General features: G+C 42.3%; 1 pseudogene; it reads left to right on the forward strand.

Moving 5' to 3' along the window:
- Positions 1 to 12,312: 12,312 nt before the first annotated feature.
- Positions 12,313 to 12,430, forward strand: LOC126209384 (5S ribosomal RNA; annotated as a pseudogene).
- Positions 12,431 to 12,742: the final 312 nt, after the last annotated feature.

A 12,742-nucleotide genomic window follows, 5' to 3' on the forward strand; every position in this document is an offset into this window, starting at 1 on the left:
CACCAACGACGCACAGGCCTAAAGGTGTGGGGAGCTATCAGCTACTAGTCGTAGATACAGAAAGTTAATGGAGGAGGAGATTAGTGTTTAACGTCTTGTCATCAACGAGGCCATTAGAGACGGAGTACAAGCTAGGATTAGGGAAGGATGGAGGAAGAAGTCGGCCATGCTCTTTCAAAGGAACCATACCAGCATTTCCCTTAAACGATTGAGGAAAATCACGGGAAGCTAAATCAGGATGGCCAACGCGGGTTTGAACCGTTGTCCTCCCGAATGCGAGTCCAGTGTGCTGACCTACGCGCTACCTCGTTCGGTTGTAGGGTTACGTGACCAGTGCCTGCTACTCCCCACGGGCTTTTATACTCGTTCTATTGCCATTTCTTCGACAGGACTGCCATTTCTTCAGCAGGACAATGTAACCCTACATACGGATGCCACTACGCCACGTGCTCTTCGTGGTTTACTAGAACTGCCCTGGCTAGAAAGAGCACCAGATTTCCTGCCAATTGAAGTCGTATAGAACCTGGTGAAGTGGATACTTACTCGTCCACCAGAGGCTGCAAGAGCCATTTCCGAAATGCAACAAAGGTTAAAAGCTGCTTGGGAACATATATAGCAGGATGTCAATCGGCAACGCTATGATCGTTTGCATGCGAGAATACACACCTTCGTTGCCGCCAGAGGAGTGTAAACTGGGTACCGATGCGACCTTGGGCATCTTATACTATGATTGTTTCATCTGGTCTTAATTTTTTTATCATATACTCCTACAATGATGAACTGCCTGTCACATTACTTATCAATAAAGTATGTGCAGTTCGACAACAGCAAAGATGACCGCACTCCACGTGGCTCGCGCCGCTCGCAGCTAGGAGAGAGACGGCACTTTTGAACCCTGCGCCAACATGCCTCCAGGGCGAGCTTGCTATTCATCTCTCTCTGCTCTCCGTCGGGTAGCGTCACGCGTACATGCCACCACCGGGTGCGGAAGTGAAATTACATCACTGCACGCAGCGCTGATGGCAGGCGCATCCTTTTAAGCGGCTGCTGCCTTGTTGGATGACGGTTTCATATACAACTGCTCGCTCACCGATAGATCTGTACCTAAAGATTGGAAAATTGTGCAGGTCGCACCAGTGTTTAAGAGTTGTAGTAGGAGTAATCCATCGAACTACAGACCTATATCATTGACGTCGGTTTGCAGTAGGGTTTTGGAGCATATACTGTATTCAAACATTATGAAACACCTCGAAGGGAACGATCTATTGATACGTAATCAGCATGGTTTCAGAAAACATCGTTCTTGTGCAACGCAGCTAGCTCTTTGTTCGCACGAAGTAATGGCCGCTATCGACAGGGGATCTCAAGTTGATTCCGTATTTCTAGATTTCCGGAAAGCTTTTGACACCGTTCCTCACAAGCGACTTCTAATCAAGCTGCGGGCCTATGGGGTATCGTCTCAGTTGTGCGACTGGATTCGTGATTTCCTGTCAGGAAGGTCGCAGTTCGTAGTAATAGACGGCAAATCATCGAGTAAAACTGAAGTGATATCAGGTGTTCCCCAGGGAAGCGTCCTGGGACCTCTGCTATTCCCGATCTATATAAATGACCTGGGTGACAATCTGAGCAGTTCTCTTAGGTTGTTCGCAGATGATGCTGTAATTTACTGTCTAGTAAGGTCATCCGAAGACCAGTGTCAGTTGCAAAGCGATTTAGAAAAGATTGCTGTATGGTGTGGCACGTGGCAGTTGACGCTAAATAACGAAAAGCGTGAGGTGATCCACATGAGTTCCAAAAGAAATCCGTTGGAATTCGATTACTCGATAAATAGTACAATTCTCAAGGCTGACAATTCAACTAAGTACCTGGGTGTTAAAATTACGAACAACTTCAGTTGGAAAGCCCACATAGATAATATTGTGGGGAAGGCGAGCCAAAGGTTGCGTTTCATTGGCGGGACACTTAGAAGATGCAACAAGTCCACTAAAGAGACAGCTTACACTACACTCGTTCGTCCTCTGTTAGAATATTGCTGCGCGGTGTGGGATCCTTACCAGGTGGGATTGACGGAGGACATCGAAAGGGTGCAGAAAAGGGCAGCTCGGTTTATATTATTACGTAATAGGGGAGAGAATGTGGCAGATATGATACGCGAGTTGGGATGGAAGTCATTAAAGCAAAGACGTTTTTCGTCGCGGCGAGATCTATTTACGAAATTTCAGTCACCAACTCTCTTCTCAATGCGAAAATATTTTGTTGAGCCCAACCTACATAGGTAGGAATGATCATCAAAATAAAATAAGAGAAAGAGCTCGAACAGAAAGGTTTAGGTGTTCATTTTCTCGCGCGCTGTTCGGGAGTGGAATGGTAGAGAGATGGTATGACTGTGGTTCGATGAACCCTCTGCCAAGCACTTAAATGTGTATTGCAGAGTAATCATGTAGATGTAGATGTTTTAAATACAGATTTCCACGTGCATTTTATTTTTTCTGTTGTACACCAGAGAGCCCTGGAAGGTTAAAATAAACTGTGGGTGGAAACCGGTGTCCAAAACCACCATCCACCCAGGCAACAGAGAATCGCATTCATAGGTGACAATGCTTTTCTATGCAGCAGCTAGCTCCATCTTCTCCACAGGTCATCATGGCAATCAGGCACGATCACTGAATAACAAACGACATTGCGAGACGTTCCGCCTCCAGCCTGTTAACGTACAAAGTCACATTTGCTACTGAAAGGATGGTCTAGTGGCAGGCGGCGATGTCTATAACTTTGACGCTCTGTAGTGTCGTTGGACAACATTTCTGGACATGGGTTCCTGTCCTCGATTTGTTCCTCAAAACATCCTCTACAACCTCTCGCAGTTAGTTGTAACATTTCGGGAGACCCTGCATATTCCAACATTTTATTTAGTCCATCTCTTCCTCCCCATCTCTATATCCATCTCTTCCTTCACCCTCTCTCTACCCATCTCCACCCCTCCACTCTCTTTCTATCTCCTGCTACCCCTGTCTCTGCCCATCTGCTCCTCTCTCTGTCCGTCTGCCCCTCTCCTCTCTGTCTTTTTGCTCCCTTCTCCTCTAATTCTCCTTTGTCGATCTCCTCCCCCCCCCACTTCCTCCTCTCTCACTATCCACCCCTCCTTTTCCTCCTCTTTCCCTGTCCACCTCCACCTCTTTGCTTTCTCTGTTCATCTCCTCCTCTCCCGTCTCTACCGTTTTCCCTATCACTAGCCCGCATCTCGTGGTCGTGCGGTAGCGTTCTCGCTTCCCACGCCCGGGTTCCCGGGTTCGATTCCCGGCGGGGTCAGGGATTTTCTCTGCCTCGTGATGGCTGGGTGTTGTGTGCTGTCCTTAGGTTAGTTAGGTTTAAGTAGTTCTAAGTTCTAGGGGACTTATAACCACAGCAGTTGAGTCCCATAGTGCTGAGAGCCATTTGAACCATTTTTTTTTCCCTATCACTCCTTCTCTCTTCGTCTCCTCTTCCTCCTGCCCGTGCACATCTCCCCCTTCTTTATCTGTCGAGCTGCTCCTTCCCCCTTCTCTCTCCGCGTTATCACACTTACCCAATAGCAGGCTTGTCGTTCTTATCTCAATAGTATTTCCTTCCAGTTCGTATACGTAAATAATTTGGCTGAAATTGTTCCAGAGGTCTTGGATGATCTTTTTTAATCTTTGTTTTGCCCACGTACGCACATGTCAAATATGAACTGCCGGAATAAAATTAGTACGCTAGGAAAGATGTCGATTTTGATCCTATGAAAAATAAATAGTACATATACTGGTGTAAATAGTACATATACTGATAATTGTTTCACCTCGTCCGCCAACAGGTAGCTTAGCGCCAAAGGTAAAGTATGTCATTTACCCTTTAATATCGCATGATCACTGCCAGGGGCTCAGTGTGGTGCAAACGTGTGAAGCCAGCAGGCAACATCCTGCAGAATGGCACGTGCTTCCTACAGACAACTGAGTGCATTTGAAAGGGGGAAATAGAGGGCACCCGAGTGGCGGGATGGTCCTTTCTAAGAATTGCCAGATAAGTTGGATGTGCTGCATTAATAGTGCAACGATGCTGGTATCAGTGGTCGCCTGAACATTCTCACAACCGTGGATGACTACACAGCACAGACGCCCACCAGGATCGTCGTGTCGTAAGCGCAGCAGTGGCAGATAGTAAAGCCACCACAGCACAGATAAGAGGGCTTGTGAGTTCAGACATGTCAACACGAACTGTTGCGAGCCGGTTATTAGCACAGGGACTACGGGCACGCAGATCTCTATTCTGTCTTTCTTTCAGTCCACAGCATCGACGTACACAGATCGACTGGACCTCTCAGAGGATCACTTGGAAGATGGAATGGTACGCTGTGGTCTTCAGCGATGGAAGCAGATTCTGTCTACACGCAAGTGGTGGTCGTTAGCTTGTACAACGTAGACTTGGCGAGCGCTGTCTCATGGAGTGTATTTGTGCAAGACACACTGGCTCAACACCAGAGCTTACGGTCTGGGCTGCTATGAGCGGCAACTCTCGTTCACCTTGGATGTTTATGGAAGGAGAGGGGACGCTAGCCAGTACTCGGTACGTGCAGAATGTTGTTAACCCCTTGTTTTGCCGTTCTTGCAACGGGAAATCTATGTGTTGTTCCAACAGGATAATGCTCACCCACACACTGCTTGTGAAACTCAACGTGCCCTGCAAGACGTGTAGCAACTTCCCTGGACAGCACAATCTCTAGTCCTGTCTCCAATCGAGCACTTGTGGGACATATAGGACGATAAGTGACTCGTGCGACTCGTCAATCAATAACTGTTAGTGATCTACGTGAACAGGTCGAGCAGGCGTGACATAACGTATCCCAGGGCATTACCCGCCGTCTGTACTAACGACTGAATGCCAGAGTCAGCGCCTGCATTGCCGCATGTGGAGGCTAACCACGTACTAATATACAGTATGTGTTTCAGCATGAGTCGATCCTCGTACCTCCGAACCGCTTGTGCTACTGATCAGTGAATTTAATCATTTAATATACTCCTTATGCAGTGTTACACCAACGTATCTTGAGTGAAGTGGAAACCCGGTAAAGCCGTGTGCTTCCATGTGGAGAACGTATTGGTCTCACCACTGACTTCTAGTACTCAGCCACATAAAATTGATATCATCAAAGTGTACGGGCCTGAAAATGGCGTTGACGCAACGTCGAAACTAGTAGCCAAATAAATATGAAATCTTAAGTACAGCTAGAGGAGTTGCATTTTTAATAAAAATTATACCAGCTGATATCCCACCATCATCCAATTTAAATATGCATGTACGAAGATATTCGCAGTTGAGTTAATCTGCATATAAAGCTATGCAGAAAGCAAAATAGCATTAATATACAAATTTCATGTATACAAGCGCGTTAGTAGCAAAGAAATGACCAATGTACCCTAGAAATATGAATTGGGCTCTCTTTCTTTGTTAATTATTCTCAGGTGATCGTTTACGTACGAGTGTCAACACCTGCTGAGGGATTGAGTTCTAGCGTCATAAAGTCGCCGAAATGAATAAGGTTAATAAAGGAGCTAGGTTTTTATAGCAATTAATTGCTATTATTACGGAACTTTTTCCAACTAATGTGTGTTGACTTGTGTCCTACATTACAATACTCAAAAGTGGATACAAATGTTGCACCTGACTATAGCTGACGTACTCGTCCTTAGAGAATCAGCAACTGCATTTATATTAAAAGCAATTACACATGACACAATATGCACTAAGTAATACGAGGGCTATTCCGAAAGTAAGGTCCGATCGGTCACGAAATGGAAACGACTATGAAAATCCGATAAAGCTTTGCACAGATGTGTTGGGTAGTGTCTCTAGTATAACCCCAGTTAGCATCACGTCGCTCTTCTCATTTCTGAGTTCGCAGTGAGTGCGTAAAGATGTCTAGAAAATAGTGTCTGCCGCCAAGTACGGGGGCCTGGTGAGAAATTTCCCCTGAAGCTATGCAGCTAACATTACATAACTGTCGTGCTGTTTCGTCTTCAAGACAATTCTCAGCCGCATTCTGCAGGGGCAATGAAGATGCTCCTGCATCGTTTTCAAATGGAAATGTGAGAGTACCCACAATACAGCCCGTAATTGTCTCCCTCTGAGTTTCAGCTCTGGTCACATGAACCGCTGGTTATGAAGACAACATTTCGGCACAAGACAACGAGCCGTAGGCCAGCGTAGAGAATTGGCGGAGAGCACTGGCGGCTGCCTTCTATAGCGAGGGTATGGGAAAGTTGGTACAACGCTACGATACACGTCTAAGTCGGGTCGGCGACTATGGAGATAAGTAGCTGCAAGGTGTATCTAACTGTTGCAAATAAAACATTTTTGATTTTTACCGTGGTTTCCATTTCGCGACCTATCGGACCTTACTTTCGGAATAGCCCTCGTACTTAACTGACAAAAGTTGTGCCACTGCTGTTTATTGATTGCTTTGCCATTCTGATTCGGAGGCAGCTTTTGCCTCGTAAGTAATTAGTACTCCTTTTCTACTTTGTGAGGCTCAAAGAGTAAAATTGAGGTACAGCTATTACCATTCCACTTGTGCATATACTAAAGCGTAGGAGAGTTACTCCCCTTTGACAGTTGAGGGTTTCAAGTTTATCTTTCTCTTTTCTCTTTAAAAAACAATGGCTACCTCTTTCTGCTTTGTAGTTTGATTTCACTTCAAAGAATACGTAACCGGTGAGCAAGTAGGTAAATTATCGTCATTCCAGAGCTCGATCACAAACTCATTCTGTTTTAACAATACGCGGTTTCTCCGATTGCTGATAGTCACTGTAGCCGTAGCAATGTAGGAATATAATGAAGCTGTTCAGGTCGTACTGGACAAAGACTACATAAAGCAAGAATATTGAAAAATAGAACATAAATCAGCTAATATCCATCTTTTTGATTTGCTGCTCCTTGTATTGGCCGTGTTTGCAGTGAAAATTGTTGGATGTGAGGTCCGCCAGTTATCCAAAACACCGTTTTTCTCAGTACTGAGGAAAACGGTGTTTTGCATAACTGGCGGACCTCACATCCAACAATTTTAAATCAGCTAAGCTGTTTACTACAGATATATCCGGAACCTTTTAGAATGTCGTAATCCTGATTTCCCCAGATAAATTGTGAGGAAGTTCACACTAACGGCATATCCTCTCTCTTCACACTACAGTAATTGCAGAGATATTGCTACCAACTTCGCTTTTTCAGGCGTAACGATAATACCTTAGTTCTAAAAGGAGTGAATTCAATACATATACATAATTCACAAAGCGGAGAAGATGTGTAAATTACAATGAAACTGATATACTGGCAGTCTAACAAAACTGGAACTCAATGCTGCTTGGAGGTATACTTCACTCTGTTGAAATCCACAAATCATGATAGCATGCCTTGCTTACTTCTTGCCTCATTGTACAGACTTATGGGCCAACAATGAAAACGTAAGTAAGATTTTTGCAAACGTTAACATTAAACATATTCTGCATATGATTTGAAGGTTGACAATGTAACAAGAAAGAACCAGTACCAGTAAGCAAACAAATATTTTTACGTTGTTCCAGCTTCATCGGCTATCGACACAAATACAGTGAAGGAGGATTTAAACAGATTACGAAAACATCTTTTTCACCTGACGTACATCTCTTCTTGGTTATTTGAAATGTGTAACTGAAAAGAAAGTTACATTTACGAGAGCGAATGCGTCATATTATTTGGTCAAATATGCATTTAAGATCAGAAGAAAGTTTGAAAATGTATTCTTGACGCTATGTTATTAACGTAAGTACTATAATACTTTCTATTTGAAACAACTGTCACGTGCACAAGACAGAAACAAGGAACATCACATGGTGACGCCGGTTTCAAAACAATATACAGCGTAAGATTGTAGTCCCCGTCTCCCCTTATTTTTACCTTCATGTGTGCAACAATGAAATGAAAATATCTTACAACTGAAATGGATGACAGTCGAAAAGAAAAAACTGAGTTTGCTACCCGTTTATGCCAATAAAATAATATCAATACTGAATAGCGTATTAGTTACAATTTCTTCTTTGGTCAAGGGGTCAGCCATCGAACGCAAGCTACGCCTACAGAAGGAGAAGCAAAATCGGCAAGAGACGCTTGAACAGGAATCAGAAGCAACGAAGTCTGCGAGATTACTCATATCCATTACACCAAAAGAACAGGTCAGTCGCTGTCATGGTACGACAGCATCCATGACCGATTTAGCGGCACTGGTTAATGGAACAACGCTGCAAGCGTTCTTTAAATTAACAGCTGAGAAATACGGAAAAATGGTAGGACATTTGCCGTCACTAATTGGCAACTATGAGAATGTCTTGCAAAAACAGTGGAAGGATATCGAATTCGTGTTCAGTGATGGGATTACAATAGTTCCTTACTAAATGTTGTGCCTGATCGATTCTAGATGGCGAAGTCTGAAAAAGAACGAACATGAGCCAGTCGGAGGCATCAAAATCATGGTTTTTGCAGATTGTTTCAGCCACCACCCGTCTGATGAGCTCAGGCATTCGACCAGTTAGCAAGAGTTATTCCGGCACCTCATTTGTGTAGACTCAGCATTGTGGAGTTGACGGAGACCATGCGACAACAACATTTGCCGATGTTTTGAAGTTCTACACGTCGGTAATTTGGAGACCGAATATTTTGATTCATTGATGTAAAAAGTGTTGACAGTGGCATCTGACGACTTCGGTTTGGATAGAGCAATTCGTGTACATCCAGCTCGTGCTCAAGGTGATACGCACAACATAGACGTTTCTGAACACTATCCAGCCCATGGAGTGTGTGACGTCTCCTGGCAAAACATTTGCAAAATCGGTGTAACATATGTGAAAAAATAAACATTTATCTGTATTATTATTACTATTATTTCATTTCTGTATGAACGGTGGTCTATTATGTAGAGTCTGTACAAAAGGAAATTTTGATTTTTCATTTTTGTGTTTGTGCAATATTTATGTATCTCTATTTTGCAAATAACGTCTGTGGTCGGCGAGTGTGGAAATCGATTCAGACAATGACAACTGAAGAAATTAACAAAGATATTTATTACGTACTGAATTGATTATAAATGGTGGAGGCTCATGTACAAAAAAGGCGTGTACTTTGAATTTATGTTGATTTTTGAATATAGGAATTGTTTAAAATACTTGTAATAATTTATTGCTAGCTTGCCCAGTATTTCATTCCACATTTTTAGCCGTTTTGAGCATATTTAGAATTTTTCATGAAGCAGAACTGCGCCGCGATCGTGGGAGCCGCTGCCGCGGCAAACTCAAATTATAATTGAATGAAAGCAGTTTTCCCGCAAATAATTAAATTATTTCTTTTAGCTTCCCGGAGACCTCAGAGGCGAATTGTGGATTTTATTATGTCATTTTCAGGTGGACATGGACAGCTGCCATTAAAATCTCAGTGACGTAAATAATTTACGTAAATCAGAGTGGTAAGTCTTTACTTGTGTGATATCAAAGACTGCTGTGCTGAAACCTGTTCTGGCTAATAATAATATTAAAATCAAATTTCATTTTTTGTTTCATGCTCTCGTGTTAGTCGTGACAACTAATAGGGTTCATATGTTAAAAAATCCACTGCAGCTTTTGTATTTAGGGAACATAGCACACTGTAACTTCTGTACGTATAAATAAGAGTAATTTTCGGTGCATTTCAGAGACGAAAGTAGAGAAGGACATGTTTAATTTCATAATTAGTTACAGTAATGATACCGTGTTCCATTTATAACAGGCCAGATCAGGGTTATATGAAAACAGTTTGCAAATTAAAGATCATGCGTTCACAGCAGGAAATCTTTTAGTGTTATGCGTATCCCCACATAATAGGTCGAGGTGCACAAAGTTAAAGTTTTTCAACTACAGAAACTAATAGTGAGAATCGCATGTTATCTTTTGTGCTCGCAACACTAAGCAACATACAGTTAATTAAAATGTTATGCAACATAAACTGCACATAAAATCAAAAACTGCGCGATGGGGAGACGCGACAAGTGCAAATTTTAGAAATACGGCTCAGAATGTGCTAGTGAATGTGACAAGAAATGGCGAAGACAACATTGCGTCAAGTGATACAACAAGACTGTGGGTTTACAAAAGAAGTTGCAGTTTTTCAAACGATCAATACTTACGCAAAGTTGAAATATTAACGCTGAGCAAGACATGAGAATGGTGGAATTGGCACCATCACTGAAACACATGTGTAGCAGTGATGTTCCATCTGTTCGTATCGACTTTGGCAAAGATGGAGTTCATTTGATCAAACCAACTTTCCGCAACTCCGAACTACAGAAGAATTGAGCGAACAGAACTCCCACTAACACGGTCCATAAAACGCAAGGATGTACAGTGAGCAATGCTGTTGTATACCTCGGGTCTGCGCGGTTTGCTAAAGGACAAGCATACGTCGCGTTAAGTCATGTCAGATCACTGGATTGATTACGAACGAGGAACTTGACTGCTCAAAACGCACTGGCAGGACACTGTGCAATGAAGATGCAACGAAAGGGATGGGAAGCTATAGTAAAGAAACTGCATAAAAATTAATATAAAGCTAATTTTTATTACTTATTTATTATATTTTTAGAAAAATAACAGTTAAATGGGTTTATATGTTATTAGTAGGTAGGTATGACACTATTCTGTTTCAGATACGATCAGATGAATAGACGCCAGAATAACCCTCAAATTTAACGCATGTCTCTTTCTAATTTTATCAATATGATTAAATTCCATTGAAAAATTTGATACACCCAAGATTAAAACCGAGAAATAATTATTTAAATACAAGCAAAAAAATATATCACGTTTTTAAAAGGGAGTACAAAGTATAAAACAATTTCCCCTAGCCACATACAGATCCCTAACCCGGTAAAGGTAGCCCTGAAAATTGGTGCTTGTGAATTTTTATAGCTATGACATTACCTGTAAGATTTGAAACGAAGAACGTGGGGCACTTGAAAAAGATAACTGATGCATGAATAGTTCATCTAAATCGCTGACAATTTTATTTGACTGCAAATGCTATGAACTGCTGAATGACAGATACTCTCGACACTCCTGTGTATCATCTAGTGTATGCGGTCCACGTTCTTCGTTTTAAATTTTACAGGTTTTTCGAGGCTATTAAAAATTCGCAAGCACAAATTTTCAGGACTATCTGTATCGTGTTAGGAAACTGTACAGGGCTAGGAGATTTTTTTTTTTTTACTTTTTAGTCCGTTTTAAAGAAGGGGTATATTAAAATCAAATTCTTAAAATAATTACTTCATTTAAAAACAAAGCTTTCGCATGTCTGAATAAATTTTAATTGAAGTTCATACGACCAGTAAACAAAAATAAACAAGGAGCTATTTTTATTAAAAAATGTGATTCAGTAATGTTAACAAACGTTGTCATTTGATAATATGAGTGCACGTTGAAAAGTAATGCCTCCGAGAATTTGGTGCGGAAACTCTAGTAGCTTTTTTAATGAAACAGACTTTATTAAACTTTCTACATATTTGTTCTTCATTTCTACATAGTTATTTCTCAACATAGTCACCCTGAAAACTAATACACATCTCCCTACGATAGACCAGTTTGTTGATGCTGTCTCTGTTCAATGTTTGGCTTTGTTGATGATGCCACAACTTCTCTGCTCACATCGCTTCATCGCTACCAAAGTGAGGTCGTCGAAGATGTTCTTTAACTTCTGCAAACAGATGAAAATCGGATGGGGCCAAGTAGGGAGTGCACGGAGGATGAACCCACGGCGTCGGGTTGTTGCACAAATCTCATCGCTCACGTGTGCTCTGAATTGTCATGCTGAAGGAAAAGGTGCTCCATGTGTGGACGAACTCTTCTGCCGTTAGAAATTACATTACGGCATGCTTTTTTTCATGCAGTTACGTCGGACACCGCCATGTTTTACGCTTGAATATTCGGAGTCCTGTAGCGACAGAAGGTTGCAACTTGCGTCAGCAAAGCGGGAGTCGCCCGAGTTAAATGTGTGACATGTAATACCTCAACCGATCTTGAGAACAGAGTAAAAATTCAGAGATATTAGTTTTCAGCACATCCTCGTAAATACACGTTTTAACTAAAAGTACAAAAATAAAAAAAAATGTTGCTACTAACGTGAATCGAACCAGGGACTTTACAATTAAAAAGACTTGTGTGCTACGCGCTCATCCAGGTGCTTATCATGTTAATAACTTCGAACCGTTTTTTTTTATTTATTTAACAACACCCATAAATCTCTTAAGCCAACGGCCTTCCCGCAGTGGAAACACCGGTTCCCGTCAGATCACCGAAGTTAAGCGCTGCTGGGTTGGGCTAGCACTTGGATGGGTGACCACCCGGTCTGCCGAGCGCTGTTGGCAAGTGGGATGCAGCCCTTGTGAGGCGAACTGAGGAGATACTTGACTGAGAAGTAGCGGCTCTGGTCTCGTAAACTGATATAAGGCCTGGAGAGCGGTGCGCTGACCACATGCTTTTCCATATCCGCATCCAGTGACGCCTGTGCGCGAGGATGACACGGCGGCCGGTCGGTACAGTTGGGCCTTCCAAGGCCTTTTCGGACGGAGTTTTATAAATCTTTTAAACTTCAAAGTAGATTGTTTAGAACCTTTTCTTAAATTGCTCTGAACTGTTTTAGAAAATTGATGTCCTTGTACCGACTCTCAAATTCTGTA

Source organism: Schistocerca nitens, chromosome 1 (genome assembly GCF_023898315.1).
Source record: "Schistocerca nitens isolate TAMUIC-IGC-003100 chromosome 1, iqSchNite1.1, whole genome shotgun sequence".
Classification (NCBI taxonomy): Eukaryota; Metazoa; Arthropoda; class Insecta; order Orthoptera; family Acrididae; genus Schistocerca; species Schistocerca nitens.